Source organism: Pygocentrus nattereri, chromosome 18, assembly GCF_015220715.1.
Source record: "Pygocentrus nattereri isolate fPygNat1 chromosome 18, fPygNat1.pri, whole genome shotgun sequence".
Taxonomy (NCBI): domain Eukaryota; kingdom Metazoa; phylum Chordata; class Actinopteri; order Characiformes; family Serrasalmidae; genus Pygocentrus; species Pygocentrus nattereri.
Window position 1 is genome coordinate 37,918,032 of NC_051228.1, and position 20,627 is coordinate 37,938,658.

Genomic DNA, 20,627 nt, shown 5'->3' on the forward strand with positions numbered 1-20,627 from the left:
GTGTGGAGAACAGGAGTGACACAGTTCCTCCATCTGCGAACATTTAAGAATGTGTAGCGTAATCTCTTTGCTTCACTCGCCTCACAACAAAAAGATGCTTCGAACGAAAAGGATGCACATGTACTAGAACCCATTCCGCCCGAATGTAAATAGAAGAATGTTGCCCTCCTCCTCCTCCTTAGGACTATTTCACAGCCTTGCGTGCAGGCGATCCGCTCTCTGCGTGCTACGGTCCAGCGACGGCAGCATATCGTTGACCTAAAATCCAGGTTGATTAATGGCCCTGTTGTCCTGCTGATGCTCCTGGTGCACCAGCATGCTCAGGCAGCGGTGTGTATCCAAGCTCTGAGGCTCTCTTGATCACAAAGACCCTCCCTGCTTCTCGCCTGGTCCATCATTTCAGTTTACAGCGACACTAGAAGCATATAGACCGAGCTCAACCCTATAGATCCTATACCATTACACCTGGATAGACTGACCCTACAGATGAGCAAGTACTACACAAGCTCCCACTGTAAGACCCTGAAAACACAGCGGTGTATGTCATCAAACCCAAACCTGCACTCTCTTCAGTAAAGATTATGGTTCTCTTTAGAACCATGAGTTCTACATACATACACAACCATTCCATGCTTAAATCATTCATTGCGTGATGAAAAGGTTCTTCGGATTGACGGAGAATGTGTTGTTTATAGCACCAAAAGGGTTCTTCTATCGTTACAAGCTTGACATGGTTATAATAGCAGAACCCGTTTTGATGCTGTATAGAACCATTCCAGTGCAACCTCCGTCAACCTTTTCACCATGCAAGGAACAATTCAAGCATGAAATAATTCTGCGTAGGACTCACGGTTCTCGATAGACGTTTACTAAAGAACCGTTGAAGAACCAGATTTATGAATGTAAAGGTAATGGTTCTATGTCGAAATGTGAGCTCTATATAGACCAGATGCCTTGCTTAAATGGTTCTATATAAGCCCAAAAAGGGTTCTTCTTTTGTAACAAGCTTGATATTGTAATAACAGCAGAACCCTTTTTTTGGTGCTATATAGAACCATGTTCAACACATTCTCCATCAATGTGAAGAACCATTTCACCATGCAAAGACTTATTAAAGCATAAAGTTATTCTATCTAGGACTTATGGTTCTAAATAGAACCCTTCCCTTTACTAAAGAACCTTTGAAGAACTGTGACCTCTACATGGACTAGATTTCTTGCTTAAATGGTTCTGTATTGAAAATGTTCCATATAAGAACAAAATAGGGTTCTTCTATTGTTACGAGCTTAACAATCTGAAAGCACAATCCATATTAATGCTTTATAGAACCACGTTCCACACATTCTCCAACAATCTATAGAACCGCTTCACCAGGCAAAGAACTATTTAAGCATAAAATGGTTCTATATAGGACTTATGGTTTTCAGAACCGTTCCGTTTACATTTTACTACACAAGCCTACACACACCCTTTTTAGTGCTGTATAGAACCATTTTCAGGATATTCCCCACCAATGTAAGAACCTTTTAAGCATGAAATTCCAAATAGAACCTTTCCCTTTTCTAAAGAACCATGGAAGAACCATCTAATATACACTCCAATACACAAGCCTATGCACATCTAACAGCAACGCCTGCTTGATTCTCCAGATGATCTGATCCAGTGATAGAATCATTTACACTGAGCTCTGGTTCTGTGCTCATTTCTCCGGCTTGGACACCACAATGTCCAGCCTCTTTCAGGCTCTTTGTCTCTGCAAACCAGTTCTCTGAGGCAGAGCATGGTGGCACCAAAGCCTACCAGAACCACTCCTTTATCCCCCTTTTTCTCCCTGCTCCCCTGCTCCCCTGCTCCCCCCCTTTTGTGAGTAGCTCCCCACGTGTCGAGTATATTAGCAATTCAAATGAGAAGAAGGCTGGGCTGCGTTCGGATTTCATTTCCCACCCGTATTCCGCATCCTGCGCCAGGATTGGCCAGCGGTTCGTTCTCATTAGCCGTGCGCCTGGTGGGTCTGAACCATCAGCCAATCAGAGCGCCAGAAGCTGAATACTATCAGCCAATTGTAGCGTAGCTCTCGAGATACGACCGGGGCTTGTCGGAATACGGGCGCAGAAAAAACAACGCGGCGGCGGGGTCGGATTTCAGTCGGCGAGGTGCGGTGCGGTGCGGTCACTCGGCTCTCAGTCCTGCCTGGATTAGATGCTGTAGGAGCCGTTACACGGAGGCGGCTGCTGCTGGTTCTGCCTCATCCTTGTTCCTTGCGTTGAGGAAAGTGGACGCGGTGCGTCTTCGGCTTTGGGGAGGAACCTCGGAGGAGCCCGTCTCCACCTGACAGCCGGGACTACAAGGCAAGCCGCGGTCTGTTAGACAGTTTGGGTGAAAGGACCCGAGATCAGCGCGGATTTGGCTCATTTTTCCTCTGGATCTCTTCCTCACGCTGGAAGCACAGCCGCGCAGGGATTTTGACGGATGCGCCACGGCGGAGCGGAGGAGCTACGGGCAGATAGATGAGCGTAAGTGAAGGGCTGATGCTGTTTCAGTGGTTTAGTACATGCTTCGACTGCAAACGTCCCCATTCGTGCGCTCCTGTGCAGCGCAAGGCTGGAGGACCAGCTTCATTCATCCTGGCGTCTTTGGAGAGCCGCTCCGGCTCAGGCAGCCGGCAGACCGGCCACGTAGCCGGGTTAACAGCAGTAACGAGGGCGCAGAGGCGCGATGTTGGTCCGTTCTGGGGGAAAATCATTGGGGGCCGTGTTTTCTGGGTGGATGTCACGGGTTTGGAGTCTCTGCGCTTTTGAACAGGGTCGAGCCGGAGACGCTCGGTGAGCAGCAGCCTCGTTCGCGCTGTGGTAGCCGAGGATGAATAGAAGTCAAGGCTCTGTTTCGAGGAGCGCTGCGAATGCGCGTCTCCCGAGCGGGCAGCGCTGAGTGAGGAGCTGGAGACCGCCCGCACGGAGGATGCTGCATCCAGCCCTTCAGACGGGCAGAGCCGCGTCTCAGGCAGAGCCGCCGTCGTACGCGGACTTGTGAGTGGACGCGGCTTCCTCTCAGGCGTCTGAGAAACGTAGAGTGTGAAGGTGAAGTGAGGCGCTTTGGGTCGAACGCTGTAGAACGCTGAAGGCTCCTGCTCGCCTCAGCAGGACTTGGCAAAGGCTGCAGTGAATAAACGCGAACGTCATGACCTGGAATTCAGGGGTAAGAGAAGGAAGAAAGGCTGAAGACGAGTTAAAGGGGAATTCCACCAGTTTTTCAAAATGTGGTTGAGATTTGATGTGAAATGGTTTTAGGGAAACTTCCCTACTCAGATTTCTCTACAGTGGTGGTGATAGGAACCAGGGGTCCTGATGTATAGGAACCAGGGGTCCTGATGTATAGGAACCAGGGGTCGTGATGTATAGGAACCAGGGGTCCTGATGTATAGGAACCAGGGGTCGTGATGTATGGGAACCAGGGGTCCTGATGTATAGGAACCAGGGGTCCTGATGTATAGGAACCAGGGGTCCTGATGTATAGGAACCAGGGGTCCTGATATATAGGAACCAGGGGTCCTGATACATGGTAACCAGTGGTCCTGATGTATGGGAACCAGGGGTCCTGATGTATGGGAACCAGGGGTCGTGATGTATGGGAACCAGGGGTCCTGATATATAGGAACCAGGGGTCCTGATGTATAGGAACCAGGGGTCCTGATATATGGTAACCAGGGGTCCTGATGTATGGGAACCAGGGGTCGTGATGTATAGGAACCAGGGGTCCTGATATATGGGAACCAGGGGTCCTGATATACGGGAACCAGGGGTCCTGATTTATGGGAACCAGGGGTCCTGATATATAGGAACCAGGGGCACTGATATATCAGAACCAGGGGTCCTGATATACGGGAACCAGGAGTCCTGATGTATGGGAACCAGGGGTCCTGATGTATGGGAACCAGGGGTACTGATATATAGGAACCAGGGGTCCTGATTTATGGGAACCAGGGGTCCTGATATATGGGAACCAGGGGTCCTGATGTATGGGAACCAGGGGCACTGATATATAGGAACCAGGGGTCCTTATATATATATATATATATATATATATATATATAGTAACCAGGGGTCCTGATATATAGTAACCAGGGGCACTGATATATAGGAACCAGGGGTCCTTATATATATATATATATATATATATATATATATATATATATATATAGTAACCAGGGGTCCTGATATATAGTAACCAGGGGCACTGATATATAGGAACCAGGGGTCCTGATATATAGGAACCAGGGGTCCTGATATATAGGAACCAGGGGTTCTGGTGTCTACAACACAAATACAGGCATTTTATTTATTTTATTTAAATGGCTCTTTGCTTCGTGAAATGATTCTTCAGATTGGTGGAGAATGTGTTGTACATGGTTCTGTACAGAACCTTTTTGAAAATGGTTCTATATAGCACCAAAAAGGGTTCTTCTATTGTTACAAGTTTGACATCACAATGATTGCAGAACCACCTTTTTTAGTGCTATGTAGAACCATTTTCAACACATTCTCCATCACTCTGAAGAACATTTTCACCATGCAGAGAACCATTTACGCATGCAATGACTATATATAGAGCTAGAACCATTCCCCTTACTAAAGAGCTCTTGATGAACCACCTTGTTTAAACATGTAAAGGTAATGGTTCTATGTAGGACGATGAGTTCTGTATAGAACCATTTCATGCTTAACCTTTTTGAAAATGGTTATATATAGGAAGAAAAAGAGTTATAAGCTTGACATTGTAATAACAGCAGAACCTATATAGGAACCGGGCGTCCTGTTATATATAGGAACCGGGGGTCCTGATATATATAGGAACCGGGTGTCCTGTTATATATAGGAACCGGGGGTCCTGTTATATATATATAGGAACCGGGCGTCCTGTTATATATAGGAACCGGGCGTCCTGTTATATATAGGAACCGGGTGTCCTGATATATATAGGAACCGGGCGTCCTGTTATATATAGGAACCGGGCGTCCTGTTATATATAGGAATCGGGTGTCCTGTTATATATAGGAACCGGGTGTCCTGTTATATATAGGAACCGGGTGTCCTGTTATATATAGGAACCGGGCGTCCTGTTATATATAGGAACCAGGGGTCCTGTTATATATAGGAACCGGGCGTCCTGTTATATATAGGAACCGGGGGTCCTGTTATATATAGGAACCAGGTGTCCTGTTATATATAGGAACCGGGGGTCCTGTTATATATAGGAACCGGGCGTCCTGTTATATATAGGAACCGGGGGTCCTGTTATATATAGGAACCGGGCGTCCTGTTATATATAGGAACCAGGGGTCCTGTTATATATAGGAACCGGCTGTCCTGTTATATATAGGAACCGGGCGTCCTGTTATATATAGGAACCAGGGGTCCTGTTATATATAGGAACCAGGCGTCCTGTTATATATAGGAACCGGGCGTCCTGTTATATATAGGAACCGGGCGTCCTGTTATATATAGGAACCGGGGGTCCTGTTATATATAGGAACCGGGCGTCCTGTTATATATAGGAACCGGGCGTCCTGTTATATATAGGAACCGGGGGTCCTGTTATATATAGGAACCGGGCGTCCTGTTATATATAGGAACCGGGCGTCCTGTTATATATAGGAACCGGGCGTCCTGTTATATATAGGAACCGGGCGTCCTGTTATATATATGAACCGGGCGTCCTGTTTATATATAGGAACCGGGGGTCCTGTTATATATAGGAACCGGGCGTCCTGTTATATATAGGAACCGGGCGTCCTGTTATATATAGGAACCGGGGGTCCTGTTATATATAGGAACCGGGCGTCCTGTTATATATAGGAACCGGGGGTCCTGTTATATATAGGAACCGGGCGTCCTGTTATATATATAGGAACCGGGCGTCCTGTTATATATAGGAACCGGACGTCCTGTTATATATAGGAACCGGGCGTCCTGTTATATATAGGAACCGGGGGTCCTGATGTTTACGACACAAATCTTTAACATTTTATTTACTATCCAAAGCCACCAGTGTGCCCACATGTGTTTTCTGAGTTATTCGTTGATTTAAAATTGAGTGTTGGTGATGATTAAAGGGATGGTCCGTCTGAAAATGTTCGTTTTCTTTGGGAACTATTTTGCCCTGGAACTCTTCATGTGCCCCTCAACCACGAGTAGATTCAAATAAATGGATTAAGAGGCATTTTAGGCCTCAACTTTATCACGAAGATGCTGTAAAACGGTGTCTCAGAAATCAGGGCTGAATATTCATAACCGTTTAATGTACTAGCTTTCTGTGAGGGGGCTTTAAAAGGTGGACGTCTGGTTCCTCTCTGAATGATTCTGTTGAGGTGTTATCAGTTTAATCATGTGGAAAATTTAAAACATGGTGGGGTTCCCCTTTTAATATAAGCCACGTGTAGGGAGCGTTGTGCTTCTAGAAGTCGCGGCAGTCTGTGACTGTCCCAGGTGGGCTGCCGTTATGAGGATGTCTCGTGCTCAGCGAGGAGGCCACTGTATTATTTTATTCTCCTGTGACTTTCAGTCATCTATGATGAGCAAATGAGACCTGTTTATGAATGCGTTTGACTAACAAGCAGAGGTGAACCCAGTAACCTCTGTGGTTGGTGGACCCTAGAGATGGACTTTCCTCCGGTGGTTTAGGCTGAACATCCCTATTTCTTAAATAGTGCCCTTCTCAGGCCTTTAGAAATAGCTGCAGATTTAGGTGTTGTAAGACATCCTGAGCAAGTTGAGGTAAAGTCGAGACGCCCAAGGTAAAATATTCCTCCAGTCCTCCAGTAAAAGTAGAAGTTCCTCCCTTTAGACCTCCACTTGAGTAAAAGTACTAAAGTATTTCCCTTCAAATGTACTTAAGTATAAAGTAAAAGTACTAAAAGAGTAATTCTGGCTCTGATGTCCTGTTATCATTTTTATAACCAGACTGGCTTCATGAACTCATTTCAGGTGAAAGTCCTCCAGCGTCTCTCTTGGTAAACCAGTCTTTTAATAGAACGTCATTAATTAGTGACGCTGACGTCTATTAAAATGATCAGAAGCACAAAACACTGAAGGTAAACAGTTTCCATCAGGGAGAACCGAGTGGCTCTGAAATCACTTTTTACACACAAGCAAAGTTTCAGTTTCAGATTTATTTACAACGTAGTTCCAAGTTTAAGTTGAATAAAAACTGGCTTTAAACTCAGGATCACAGATGAGCTCCTTTACTATGTTGATCTGTAGGCGTCTGTTCATAAACATAAACCAGCCCAAACTCATTTACTATAAAATGAAATGGTGTTTGTAGAAATTCAGAAAAAAGCCGCGTCAGTCTCGACTGCATATGTGGACATATTTCTATATTGAGCTCTATTTACACAAAGTTAGGTTAGTTCATCATTTATGTTGAACAGACTCTCCCAAAGTTTTACGCTGCTGCGCTGACGTTGAACCGCGTGCTGCACTGGGTCGGTATGACCAACAGGTCAAAACCAGCTCTAAACAAAGTGACCGCTGGGCCCTGATTGGTGCTCTGGCTTTGCGCTTCTTTCGTTTTGACATGTTACGTTTTTATACACACAGAAACCAAAAGGAACCACAGATTTCTCAAAATGTAGGAGGAGAAAGTCGGACATTAGACTCTGAAATGTAGTGGAGTGAAAGGAAAAAGTCTAGAACGGAGAAACTTCAGTACAGATACACCAAAAATACTAAAGTACAGAAACTAATTACATTTACTCAGATACTCAGTTACTGTCCATCACTGGATGAGAGGTATGTTAGGCATGCTAGACTAGGGAAAACTCATGTGCAGTGTGTCTCTGACCAGGCCTGAGGCTGAGGACCACTCAACTAGAGCACCCGTGAGGTCTGAGCACACATGTGCATTCCCAGAGTGGATTGAAGGTCACAGAGCCGTAAAATAAAACAGTGCCCAGTGAGGGGCAGTCTGTTAATACTGCTACTCGTCATCACTTGGATGCTGATCATACAGCTGGACTGTTGGCTTTCAGTGTTACTGGGACACATGCTAGCTTGAGATGTGGGGAACAATGTGTGTGTGTGTGTGTGTGTGTGTGTGTGTGTGCGTGTGTGTGCGTGTGGACGTAGAGACAGCGTGACATTATTCTAACACACTTTGGCTTACAGTCGTCTTGGTTATGGCTGTATTTTTTAAGGATTGTGGCACTGCATTTGTGTTCTATGGGGTCTTTAATGAGTTGAAAGGTGCTGTACAGTGAGGGAGACCAGGGAGGGTTGAGTTATTACACCTCCAGCTTCATCGATCAGAAATGCGGGGCTGATATCACTGCTGTGCACACCCTCCAACCTCCTGAGCTGACAGGGGAAGCGTGAAGATGAGGAGTTTACAAAATGTTGAGCTAAGAAAGTCCCATTTCACATCTGGATCACATCTGGAGTTTCACAGCCTGGTTAGCGCTCATTTGTATAGGTTAAACATTCTAACTGGTCTAAATCGGCTGTTATTCTTATTTAATTTGAGGTGTAAAATGTTTGCTTGTTTTAAACGTGATAAAAATCTCACGGCTGATCAGGACGGGGTGGGTTGTCACACACAGTGTAACGTATGAGGCGGATTAAAGAACAATAGGCCCACTTACATTTTTACATGAAACCTCTCAGGTAGTGGCGATATGGCAAATTATCACGATACTTCAAGAAGTTTCCACAATACTCGATACGTCGGGGTCGGCAACACACGGCTCTGGAGCGGCATGTGGATCTTTTACTGTCCTGTTGCGGCTCCACCGCAGAATTCGCTCTGCTGATCGTTCAACACAGTTTAACAGTAAATGGTCTTTAATGCTGGAGTCCCTTCTATATAAACTAGGAGTGATCCGTTTCATTTAAACAATGGAAACGGAAGTTTCTCAGTTTTTTTCCCACCAAATGTAACTTTAACTCAAAGTTGCATGACAAAAAGAACAAAAAAAATCTCATCTTTTATCTGGCCTGAGTGTCGAGTGTCACCCTAACCCCTATGAAATCGAAATGGGACCCTCAAATAAACAGAGCATCACTTCATTATCAGCTACTGGCGCCGCTCTGTAGGCGACCCTGCCCGTCTGCAGGGACAGCAGAGGAGGGGAAAGTTCAGCTCCTCACTGCTGGGCTTTAGTTACATTTAGGGATCAGACGCCTTCAAAGAGGGGGGCAGTTATTTATTATCACCCCCCCCTAATTCTTCAGTGATGTGAAGCTGAAGTCAGAGATTCTCCAGATTCTAGCGAATTTTCCCGTTCCACCTTAAATGGAGCAGCAGTTACATTGCTTCAGGCGTCAGAGCTGCAGGATTATTTAAGGTGGAACGGGAAAGTTAGCTCGCTGGCTATTGAGACATCAGCATGCTGTTAGTGATTTTTTATGCTTGTTATGAAGAAAAACGACCAAAATTCACTGAAACGACATTAGACTAAGATAAAACAGCGGTTATCATGATTTTTAACAGAGAAAATTCCCACATTTGTGGGTTTCGTCTGTGTCTTGTGCTCCATCTTTCCGTTTTTTCAATTTTTCCTCATGTCTCTCAGTTCGGAGTCTCTGAAAAACCTCCGTTTGGAGGGTCATGTAGCCCAAACACTTCACCCCACCCCTCTATCCCGACTAAAATCAGGACACCCTACCCCTAGACATGAACGAGAGGGTTAAGGGCTGAGTGGTAGGGGCATGAGGGTGAAATGGGACTGGGCGTTCTGTGCATGGTGCTAAACTTCCATTGGCCGGCTTTTTATCTCCCATCTTTCGTGGTACAAACTATCTCAGTCACCACGCATCGTGCCTCATAGTTGAGAAGCTGAATGTTAAGTGCTAAGGTCAGGAATTGTGCACACACACACACACACACACACACACACACACACACACACACACACACACACACTGCAATGAGTACCAGATGACAGGAGCGAGAGTGCAGAGAGAACAAATAAGATTGCGCGTCTGATCCCTCCGTCTAAAGTAGCCGAGGGGAAATGTTTACACAAGAATTTAACTCCGAGACCCACCCCTCGCCCCCCCACCCCCACCCGCTTGCTTAAGGCGTCCATTAGATGTCTTGCTTCTTCTTTTGTTGATCATCAATATCTTATTACCGCATTAAATGGAAAACAAGGCTACAGAACCCATGGAAAAAAGTGCCGAATGTCTGCAAAGCATTCCATTTTAATTAGTTTGCAACACACTCTCTATAGTTAGCCTATGCTGTCAGCTTGCTGGCACTCTAGTTAAAGCAAAAGCTATTATGTCTAAATGCTCCAGAATAATGCCGTTCTCCTGGAAACCAAGGTCTCCTTTTGCCCATGGAAGGTTATTATTATTAATAGCCTCTCTAAGTCTCTAAAAGGATAATAAGGTAATGATGTATTCTCGTGGAGTGAGATGTTGGGGTGCCAGGTCGGAGCTGGTTAGTTGCGTCTGCCTTCTCTTTGCATGTTCCTCTGTTTTTGTTGGATGTCTTCTTGTGCAGTGTTTGGTAATCCAAAGGTTGTTGGGTTCATGTCAGCTTGTAGAGCTGCACGTATACTGTGGCATAGTCGCCTGTACCAGAAGAGAGCTTTGTTTTCCGTTGAGGTTTAGTCTGAAACACTGAGGTCGATTTGGTCCATAACGGAGAGAATGGCCATATCAGAGAAAGAGATCGTCAGAGACCCATTGCCAGCAGAGAGCCACCAAAAAGAACACATTTTAGAACCTCAGGTTTATCAGGCTGTTGAGATGTCACTGTAGGAATGCATACAAAGATCTCAATTTCCAGAGAAATCTCAAACGAGCATGAGTAGGGTTGAATTTTGTAATATGCACTATATTGCCAAACGTATTCGGTCATCTGCCTTCATCCCATTCTTAATCCTTAGGGTTTAATATGATGTCGGCCCACCCTTTGCAGCTATAACAGCTTCAGCTCTTCTGGGAAGCCTTTCCACAAGGGTTAGGAGTGTGTTTATGGGAATTTTTGGCCGTTCTTCCAGAAGCACATTTGTGAGGTCAGACACTGATGTTGGACGAGAAGGCCTGGCTCACAGTCTCCGCTCTAATTCATCCCAAAGGTGTTCTATGGGGTTGAGGTCAGGACTCTGTGCAGGCCAGTCAAGTTCTTCCACACCAAACTGGCTCATCCACGTCTTTATGGACCTGCTTTGTGCACTGGTGTGCAGTCCTGTTGGAACAGGAAGGGGCCGTCCCCAAACTGTTCCCACAAAGTTGGGAGCGTGAAATTGTCCAAAATCTCTTGGTGCTGAAGCTTTAAGAGTTCCTTTCACTGGAACTAAGGGGCCGAGCCCAACTCCTGAAAAACAACCCCACACCATGATCCCCCCTCCACCAAACTTTACACTCAGCACAGTGCAGTCAGACAAGTACCGTCTCCTGGCAACCGCCAAACCCAGACTCATCCATCAGATTTAGTAGTGAGGAAATTTCACGACTGGACTTGCTGCACAGGTGGCGTCCGATCACGGCACCACGCTGGAATTCACTGAGCTCCTGAGAGCGACCCATTCTTTCACTAATGTCTGTAGAAGCAGTCTGCAGGCCTAGGGGCTCGGCTTTATACACCTGTGGCCATGGAAGTGATTGGAACACCTGAATTCAGTGATTTGGATGGGGGAGTGAAAACTTTTGGCAATACAGTGCATCTAGTGTCAGGAACTAAAGCAATGGTGAAAACGTTTTAGTCTAATAGCCTTGAGCTGACTGACTGGGCTGCTTGCAGTGGCATTTTTTTTTTCCAGTAATGGGCATTTAGCTCAAGCCTAACCTCAGGCAAATGGACTGGAAACAGCATGCTTGGAGATAAGGCCCAAGTTTGCTCAAGTCCATGTGAACCTCTACTGATGCGTGGTTCCTGTAAGTGTGGTGGACGTCTTTGGGTGGAAGTTCTTTGCTGATCTTGGGCCAGTTAGTCCTAACCCTAACTGTAACAGAGGAACCACAAACCGGTCTCGGGCCAGCATGAAAGACCTACGTCTGCCGACCCCAGCTGTGGAGCAAGCTTTGGAAAGAGTGAGGCTTTGGCCATTGATATATGTTGGCTTAAGCATGAGACTCTTAGCCCTATGGCCAGGTTTACGCTGACATTTAATGAGACCCAGTGCCATATTATTCACATGTTCCTGTTTAATATCCATGCGTTACTCACATAAGTGCTTGTAAAATGGGATTTCTCTTTGTAAATGTGTGAATAAGGGAAATGTTTATTCCCTCCAATTGGACTCAATGGGCATAAGGAATTAGATTAGATGCAGAGGCTGTATTTTTTTCCCCATTAGAGATCAGAGATGGGCTGTAGCGCAAGCTGAGTTTACTGAGACCGTCTGATATGCTCACATTTAGTCATTACAAGATTGAAAGCACTGCCGGGTGACCCGGTCTTTTTAATGGAGATGCTAAGTATCTCAGCTGGTGTTGACTTCACGGTGACAGCCCTTCTCATTTGAGCACATTATGCAAGCAAATAAATCAGCAAGGACGTTCAAAGAGCTGAGTGATGGAGGGATTCCTGCAAAGCTCAAGTAAAAGCAACCTGCTGAGCTCCGTTCACAAGCCACTTTCATCAGAGCTGGAGTGGATATATAGACGCTGAAGCCTATCAGTGTCAATCAGGCGTTTTCCGTCTACGTACGGTGTCTAGACCCGATCAGACTGCACTCCGTTTGATCCCACGGCGAAATTGCATCAGATCCAGACGTCACTGCGGAACACTCGATGGCTAGAATGCGCAATAGAGTGTGCGGTTGAACCTGATCTGCTGCCACTGCTGTGTTTAACATCTTGTCTTCTCCAATAACCAGCCAGCCCTTTACGTATTAATAATTCAGTGACCTCGTCTCTCTCGCCGTCTCTGTTTTCCTGTGGAGTTTTTATTCCTCAACAGAGAGCACGCATCGCACCCCGAGCCCTGCAGGAACGAACCCGGCTCTGATCGCAACACGGTAACCGCAGGTTGTTTTTGACTTCTCTCAGTCATACAGTGCCTCGGTACTGGCTCTGCGTATCCCTCTCACAGCGAGGCATGTGCTCCCCCTCCCCCCCCCCCCCAGTGAGGACAAACGTCTGCTGTGCCTTAATCTGATTATATTATTGAATTCAAATCTGGCGAATTGCACGGTGGAAAAAGAAGCAAAGTGCACGACTGGCTGTTTACGTTACTCAGGAAAGAATAATATGACTTTTCACTGGAGAGCTTAGGAGATGGGAAAGTGATTTGGATTCATAATACAGGGATGCTTTCGATTTGGATGACCCCGTTTTGGCTTTTCACCCCCTGTTTTGTCTCTTTTGTCTTTTTTTTGGAAAGTTTGAATAGAGCAGAGCAGCTCTTTTGACTATTAGGTGTCAGTAGATGATCTGTGTCGTATGGTGACTGTTGGAGGCTGCCTTGAAAATAACCGTTTGAAAGTCAGAGGAGTCGGCGGGATTGTGTGAGAGTTTTTCGGACAACGTCGTACGTTTCTATGCATTAATGTCACAGACACAGCCTCACTAAGAAGGTCCAGCTCGACATAATACTGATGAAGGTATGACGACAATAGTAGGTAGTTCACCTCCATCCTTGAAAGATACGTCGCTTACCAAGCTCTCCTTGGCTGCGTTCACTGTAGAAGCCTCATTGCTCAAATCCGATCTCTCTGACGCGACGGTTCACACTGGTTTAGGCAAACTCTTCTTCCTTCTGTGTCTTTTTTCTTTCATTCTTTTTTTCGGAAAGTTTGAATAGAAGAGAGCAGCTCTTTTGACTATTAGGTGTCAGTAGATGATCTATGTCATATGGTGACTCGGTTGGAGGCTGCCTCAGTCCTCGACACTTACACTTTCACGTCAGCCTTGGTCGACACTTCACAGTTCCCCCAAGGAAAAGAATGACTTCAACCTTTTTCCAGCGAGTTTCCAAGAAGATTTAGAGATTTTAGATGCACCTAAAAATCAGCCACTCTTCCAAGATCAGAAGAGGGAAATGACATTTGGCAATGATGGAGTGTTTCTTGGAATGGACGGATGTGAAGTGATCAAGTTTTCTCAGAAAAAAAAAATTAGTAACATATAACTTGAAGCTTGAATTGTGTCTGTCGTCAGTTTTTATAGATAACTGTATTTCACACAGTGGCAGGAACCACATAAGCAAGTCTGTTTGAAGTTACTTAACTCAATGAGGACTTAGGCATGTGGTTTACTTGATGCTGCTTGGCAGAGCTGGACAAAGTACACAAACCACGTACTTGAGTTAAAGTCGAGACCCCCAAGGTAAAATATTCCCCCAGTAAAAGTAGAAGTTCCTCCCTTTAGACCTCCACTTGAGTAAAAGTACTAAAGTATTTACCTTCAAATGTACTTAAGTATAAAGTAAAAGTACTAAAAGAGTAATTCTGGCTCTGATGTCCTGTTATCATTTTTATAACCAGACTGGCTTCATGAACTCATTTCAGGTGAAAGTCCTCCAGCGTCTCTCTTGGTAAACCAGTCTTTTAATAGAACGTCATTAATTAGTGACGCTGACGTCTATTAAAATGATCAGAAGCACAAAACACTGAAGGTAAACAGTTTCCATCAGGGAGAACCGAGTGGCTCTGAAATCACTTTTTACACACAAGCAAAGTTTCAGTTTCAGATTTATTTACAACTTAGTTCCAAGTTTAAGTTGAATAAAAACTGGCTTTAAACTCAGGATCACAGATGAGCTCCTTTACTATGTTGATCTGTAGGCGTCTGTTCATAAACATAAACCAGCCCAAACTCATTTACTATAAAATGAAATGGTGTTTGTAGAAATTCAGAAAAAAGCCGCGTCAGTCTCGACTGCATATGTGGACATATTTCTATATTGAGCTCTATTTACACAAAGTTAGGTTAGTTCATCATTTATGTTGAACAGACTCTCCCAAAGTTTTACGCTGCTGCGCTGACGTTGAACCGCGTGCTGCACTGGGTCGGTATGACCGACAGGTCAAAACCAGCTCTAAACAAAGTGACCGCTGGGCCCTGATTGGTGCTCTGGCTTTGCGCTTCTTTCGTTTTGACATGTTACGTTTTTATACACACAGAAACCAAAAGGAACGACAGATTTCTCAAAATGTAGGAGGAAAAAGTCGGATATTAGACTCTGAAATGTAGTGGAGTGAAAGGAAAAAGTCGCCCAGTAACGGAGAAACTTCAGTACAGATACACCAAAAATACTAAAATACAGAAACTAATTACATTTACTCAGTTACTCAGTTACTATCATCACTGCTGTTTAGTGGGGTATAAGCCTACATTACTTGTTAGCTACATTAGTCAACTCTAGGCACCAAACGTGTCTTGGCTGACTGACTACATTTTGGCTAAAGGGAAACCAATGTAAATTAGATTTTTCAGCAAACTATTATTTTAAAGAAATCCAGAAAGAACCAGAGCGAAAGAGCAACTAGTGAAACTCAATCAGCGTCCGCTCTGGCGATATCGTTGAAAGTTCAGGTATAGCGCGAGAGCAGACGCCTGGCATGAAACACATCACCTGGACTTGTGGGGTCACTGGCTGAAACCCCTGTTTTGTTTTCTCTGGCCTTGCCTCCAGTTTGAGAGGGGAAACTTGGAAGCCCTGGAGTTTATTTCCTCTCGTTTTTTACAGCGATTACAGCACCGTGTTTCGGCCGTTACAACGCTTTTTTGGGAAACTTCATATCCCATTAAACCTGCCTCTCTGGGAGGCTGTAAAAAAGCAAACAAGTAGACCGTGTGTGCTCGCTTGTGAGTGTTTGCAAAAGGAACCGTCCGGAAAAGTGTTACACAGCACGGCCCCTGCTTGCTTGCGTCATTAGTATATCTGTAAATCAAAATCAGGCTTTCATTTGTCCACCTGACCCTGACCGCAGCCAGGCTTGTGTGTATGAAAGCTCTCCTCACCTTCTCTGAGTGGAGTTATCCTGGCCTGACTCACGCTCTGGCACGGACGCAGCTCCACTCGTCCTCCGGCAGTCGCTTTTTTATGCAGCGCTGTTCCACTGTACCAGTCCCGTCTTGACGGTTTAAGTGTTTTGTTAAAGTTCACCGAGAGTCTTTATATGCGGAACAAATTAGCCTGTGATTGCACTCAGGAGCATCATCTTGGACTTTATTGCAACAGAGAAGTTCTAAGGGAAGCTACAGCAGTAGCCAGTGAGTCTCAGTTTAACGCGCTCTTATACATTCGTACAGATTATTCTATGTTAAATCTGCTGCTTCGCTGCTCTGCGGAGAAGGGAAGAGATTGATATCAAGAGCTTCGCTTGGCTGGCACAGCTTTATATCTTTGTTAAAGTCAGAAATGGGTCACATACATACCAGAGCGTTCCAGCTCTCTGAAACCTCTAGTGCCAAATGATACTTCAGCCTTGGAACTTGAGCTGCCGTTAACACTGTGTGAACATTTCGTGATGAATGGGTGAACAGAAATGGTCTAAAACTTGGAATGAAACCATCTCACATTAATGTACATTGAATTTCAGTTCAATTGAAAGGAGCACCTTGAGTCAGAATAATAAAAAACACACACACACACACACAAATAAGGAGTCTGCGCGCTGTGCGTCGCTCTGAAGGAATCATTTAAAAGTCAGAGGAGTCGGTGGGATCGTGTGACTGTTTTTTGGACGTTTTTATGCATTAATATCAAAGGCACAGTCTCAGTAAAACTCTCCTCGCTATAATACTGATGAAATTATGACAACAATAGTAGATAATACACTTCCATCCTCGGACGACACTTTTTGAGTTCTCCTTGGCTGCGTTCACTTTACAAGCCTCGTTGCTCAGATCCGATCTCTCTGACTCGATGGTTCACACTCGTTTAGGTAAGAGACTCGAATCGGTCATTAATGTGATGAACCGGCCTGAAATGACCCTCAGGAGCTCCTCCTACTCAGTAACGTCACGTGACTGAATCACTGCATCATCAGCACAAACTAACGAGCAGAACGAGCTTCGCTGAGAAGATCATTAACTCTGATCAGCTCTCAGCTTCATTATTAGAGCCAGACGGAGGAGGAAAAGGTGAGACGAGCTGCTTTTCCACCGTTTACAGGCTTTGACGGCTGTTCGGCGCTGTTGCCGTGGTAACGCTGAATGATGGAGGGGGGAAAAAAAAGCTCATGAATTCCGAGTCACATTAAGGTCACACGGCCTTACGTATCCGATCTAGGACGACGCATGAAAGTGGCTCAGGTTGGATTTGAAAAGATCTGATTTGTGTCCACACAGCCCTGAAAACACCGGATCTGAGTCCCAAAAAATCTGATTTGTGCCACTTTGACCTGGTAATGTGAACGCAGCCTTTGAGGCACAACCATTTTTACAAAATGTTCTTCTAGTTGCGCATTATTTATTTCCACCAGAGAGTCTCCACATCCTCCGAAATTTCAGTGTTGCTTCAGAGGTTTTTTCCTTCACCTAGAAAGTCACTATCGTGGCATTCTGTTAGAAGAACAGCAAACGTTTGTAGGCACCTGCTAATCCGACACTTCTTCTGAGTTCAAGGGGGTTAATAGGTGGCTTTTAACTCCTTTGCTTCAGTAACAGCCTCTTCAAGGAAGGTTATACACTAGATATTGGAACATTGCTGTGGGGATTTGATTGCATTCAGGCACAAGAGCATAAGTGAAGTCAAGTACTATCATTGCATGATAGTTTTGCATTACATATGCCACTCTAACTCATCTCAAAGGGATTGGATGGAGCTTCATCACTCCACTGCTCCACAGCCCAGTGCTTGGGGGCTTTGTTCCCCGCTGGCCTACGCTTGGCATTGGGCAGGATGACCTTAGATTCATGTGCAGTTGCTCCAGAGTGTCCCGTTCCATTGGCAGTGCTTTTCTATAAATAATACTGTAGATCATACAGTGTGTGTGCAATCGAATTGCACATTAAAGTAGCTAAATTAACTAATTAGAAGGGGCATCTGGCTAGTGCATCTGTTTTTCACACGTTAGTCTTGGGCTCTGTACATTGGGGAGATGATTGAAGCTGTTGCGTTCAATGCTCTGCTAAACAAAAAATGGAAATTGGCTTTTTTTTTCTTTGCTGTGCTTTAATTCAGCTGGGCTGCCACAGCTGCCATCTCTGCTCATTGCATGCATGTAAAAGGATCAGTGCTCTTTCGTAAAAGCTGTTGCTTGCCGAGACCCGTCTACCACCTTCTCCCCAAAGCTAACTCCCTGATGACAGCTGGATGGCTATATGCAGAAGGCTTGGGCATTGTGGTTGTCTAAGTCCTGGAAACTGAGTAGGAGTGCATTCCTTACCCGTTCAGTGCAGGGAACTATGCAGCAAGTCAGCATCCTGAAAAATAAAACCTCCAACTTTTTATGAGCAAAAACTATGATTATTAGAAGCATTATTGCTTCATGCGCTTTTAGTCATTAATACTGACCTAATCATCTGCACGCTGCATGCTTTGGAAGAACACCCTGAAACTATTTGGGGAAAAAAATGGACAAAATAGGAGCTTATGGGTTTGGAGACTGAGACATCTGCAGTGGTTTAAGTCTTAGAGCTCCTAGATCTTCTGTACTTTTATGCTGGAACTGCATGAAAGTACAGCTTTCATAGCTTATCAGCAGCAGAAGTTTACTGTGCTAACTTTCTATACTTCTATACTTACGTACACCGATCAGGCGTAACATTATGACCACCAGACTGTAGTCCATCTGTTTCTCTGATACTCTGTTACCCTGTTCTTCAGTGGTCAGGACCCCCATGGACCCTCACAGAGTACTGCACTGCAGTTACACTGATGTGGTGGTGGTGTGTTAGTGTGCGTTGTGCTGGTGCGAGTGGATCAGACACAGCAGGGCTGCTGGAGTTTTTAAACACCTCAGTGTCGCTGCTGGACTGAGAATCGTCCACCAACCAAAAATATCCAGCCAACAGCGTCCAGTGGGCAGCGTCCAGTGACCACTGATGAAGGACTAAAGGATGACCAACACAAACTGTGCAGCAGCAGATGAGCTGTCGTCTCTGACTTTACATCTACAAGGTGGACTGACAAGGTAGGAGTGTCTAATAGAGTGGACAGTGAGTGGACACAGTGTTTAAAAACTCCAGCAGCACTGCTGTGTCTGATCCGCTCAGACCAGCACAACATGCACTACCACCTCATCAGTGTTACTGCGCTGCTGAGAATGACCCACCACCCAAACAGTACCTGCTCTGTGAGGCTCCATGGGGGTCCTGACCACTGAAGAACAGGGTTGTCGGTGTCGACTATTGCACTATGTAAGGTTGATTACTAGGGGTCCAAGCACATTGTAAGAACCTTCCAGTCAAGATGCTCATTGGTTTCTTCCAATACAGCCTTTGGATAGAGGTGATTCAGATCGATGCTGCAGACCTACAACACAAATCTTGCTCCCAGCTGTTCCTAGATGGCGACTGCAGTTCTAGAGTGCCACCGTGTAGCAATGCGGAGAACAGAAAAGCCCCCCCCCACTAGCTCTTCTCAGACGCCACTGTCAATCACTCAGTCTGGCTTCTGTTTATCCTGTGTGATGGAGAGACAGCCGGGTCCCTGCCATATATTTTAATAAGCCGTGATACTGTAAGGAGCCTTACTGGTCACCTGTGTCTGTGTTTAATCATATGTAACATTAACCATGAGGCACACACACACACACACACACACACGCACACGCACACGCACACACACACATATAATCATTGTACAAAGATGCACATACAAAAACTGTGCAAAAGCCCTTTATTTATTATAAAATCCAGTCAAAACAGCCATTAAGTACAAGTTCATTTGTATATTGCATATTCATATATATTCAATGTATATTCAACAATAAAACAGATTTCTGTTTTGCAATGAAATCTGTAGGTGGGCCAAAAACAGATACTATATTACACTAGAAAAACATGTTAGGGTTACAATTTATTTATATTTTAAAATAAAACAGTATATTATTTTAATAATTACACCTTCTTTACCCTCAATTTAACAATATTGTTTTTTTATATCAGTTATCTATTTAACAAGGAAAACAAAAACCAATTAAATATTATAAAATCTATAATAAAAGTTCCCCAGGAGTCGTGTCACTGGTGTTACTGCGTCTCTTATTTTGAAATAAGTCACACCGATGACGTCACTCGACCTCCTTTGACCTGTTGTCTGAGGATCTATGGAGAAAAGCTCATGGTGAGTCCACTGTGTCTCTCAGTTCTCAGAGATCTTCTCATTCAGCTCATGATCTCATACGAAGCTTCTAGCTGACGTCACTGGTGTGACCGACTTTATTCTGAGGTCACTGTGAAAAAGTAGAAGCACAAATGGATTAAATTTCATATTTTAGTGGACGTTCCCTGATGGACAGCGTGTGGTTTGATGTTCTGTGAAATGCATTGATCATTAAAAACGTCTCTGGTGTTTCCTTTATTATGTGGAACACCGATGACGCTCAGTAACACCAGTGACTCCTATAAATGGATAGAAAATTGGACGTTTCTGTAGAACGACCCAGGTATATTTTTCCATGCTTCTTGTAAACACCTCCAAAGTTCAGTCTTAGAATTTGGTTGCCTGCTCTGCTGCAATCCCACATTACAAGTTTAGATTTAGACAAATTTGTCATCAGTTCATAA

At 44.8% G+C, this 20,627-nt stretch overlaps 1 protein-coding gene across 3 annotated transcripts in view; it reads left to right on the top strand.

The window, feature by feature from the left end:
• Positions 1-1,923: 1,923 nt before the first annotated feature.
• dchs1b (dachsous cadherin-related 1b) overlaps positions 1,924-20,627 on the top strand; it is a 178,894-nt gene continuing 160,190 nt past the window's right edge. The window contains exon 1 of one of the 3 annotated variants that reach the window (XM_037547270.1): positions 1,924-2,513. The gene's annotated coding sequence lies outside the window, so the exon portion shown is untranslated. Of the gene's footprint in view, positions 2,514-2,807; positions 3,196-12,906; positions 12,965-20,627 lie in introns of those variants that run through there. The other 2 variants (XM_037547268.1, XM_037547269.1) reach the window with 2 other exon arrangements.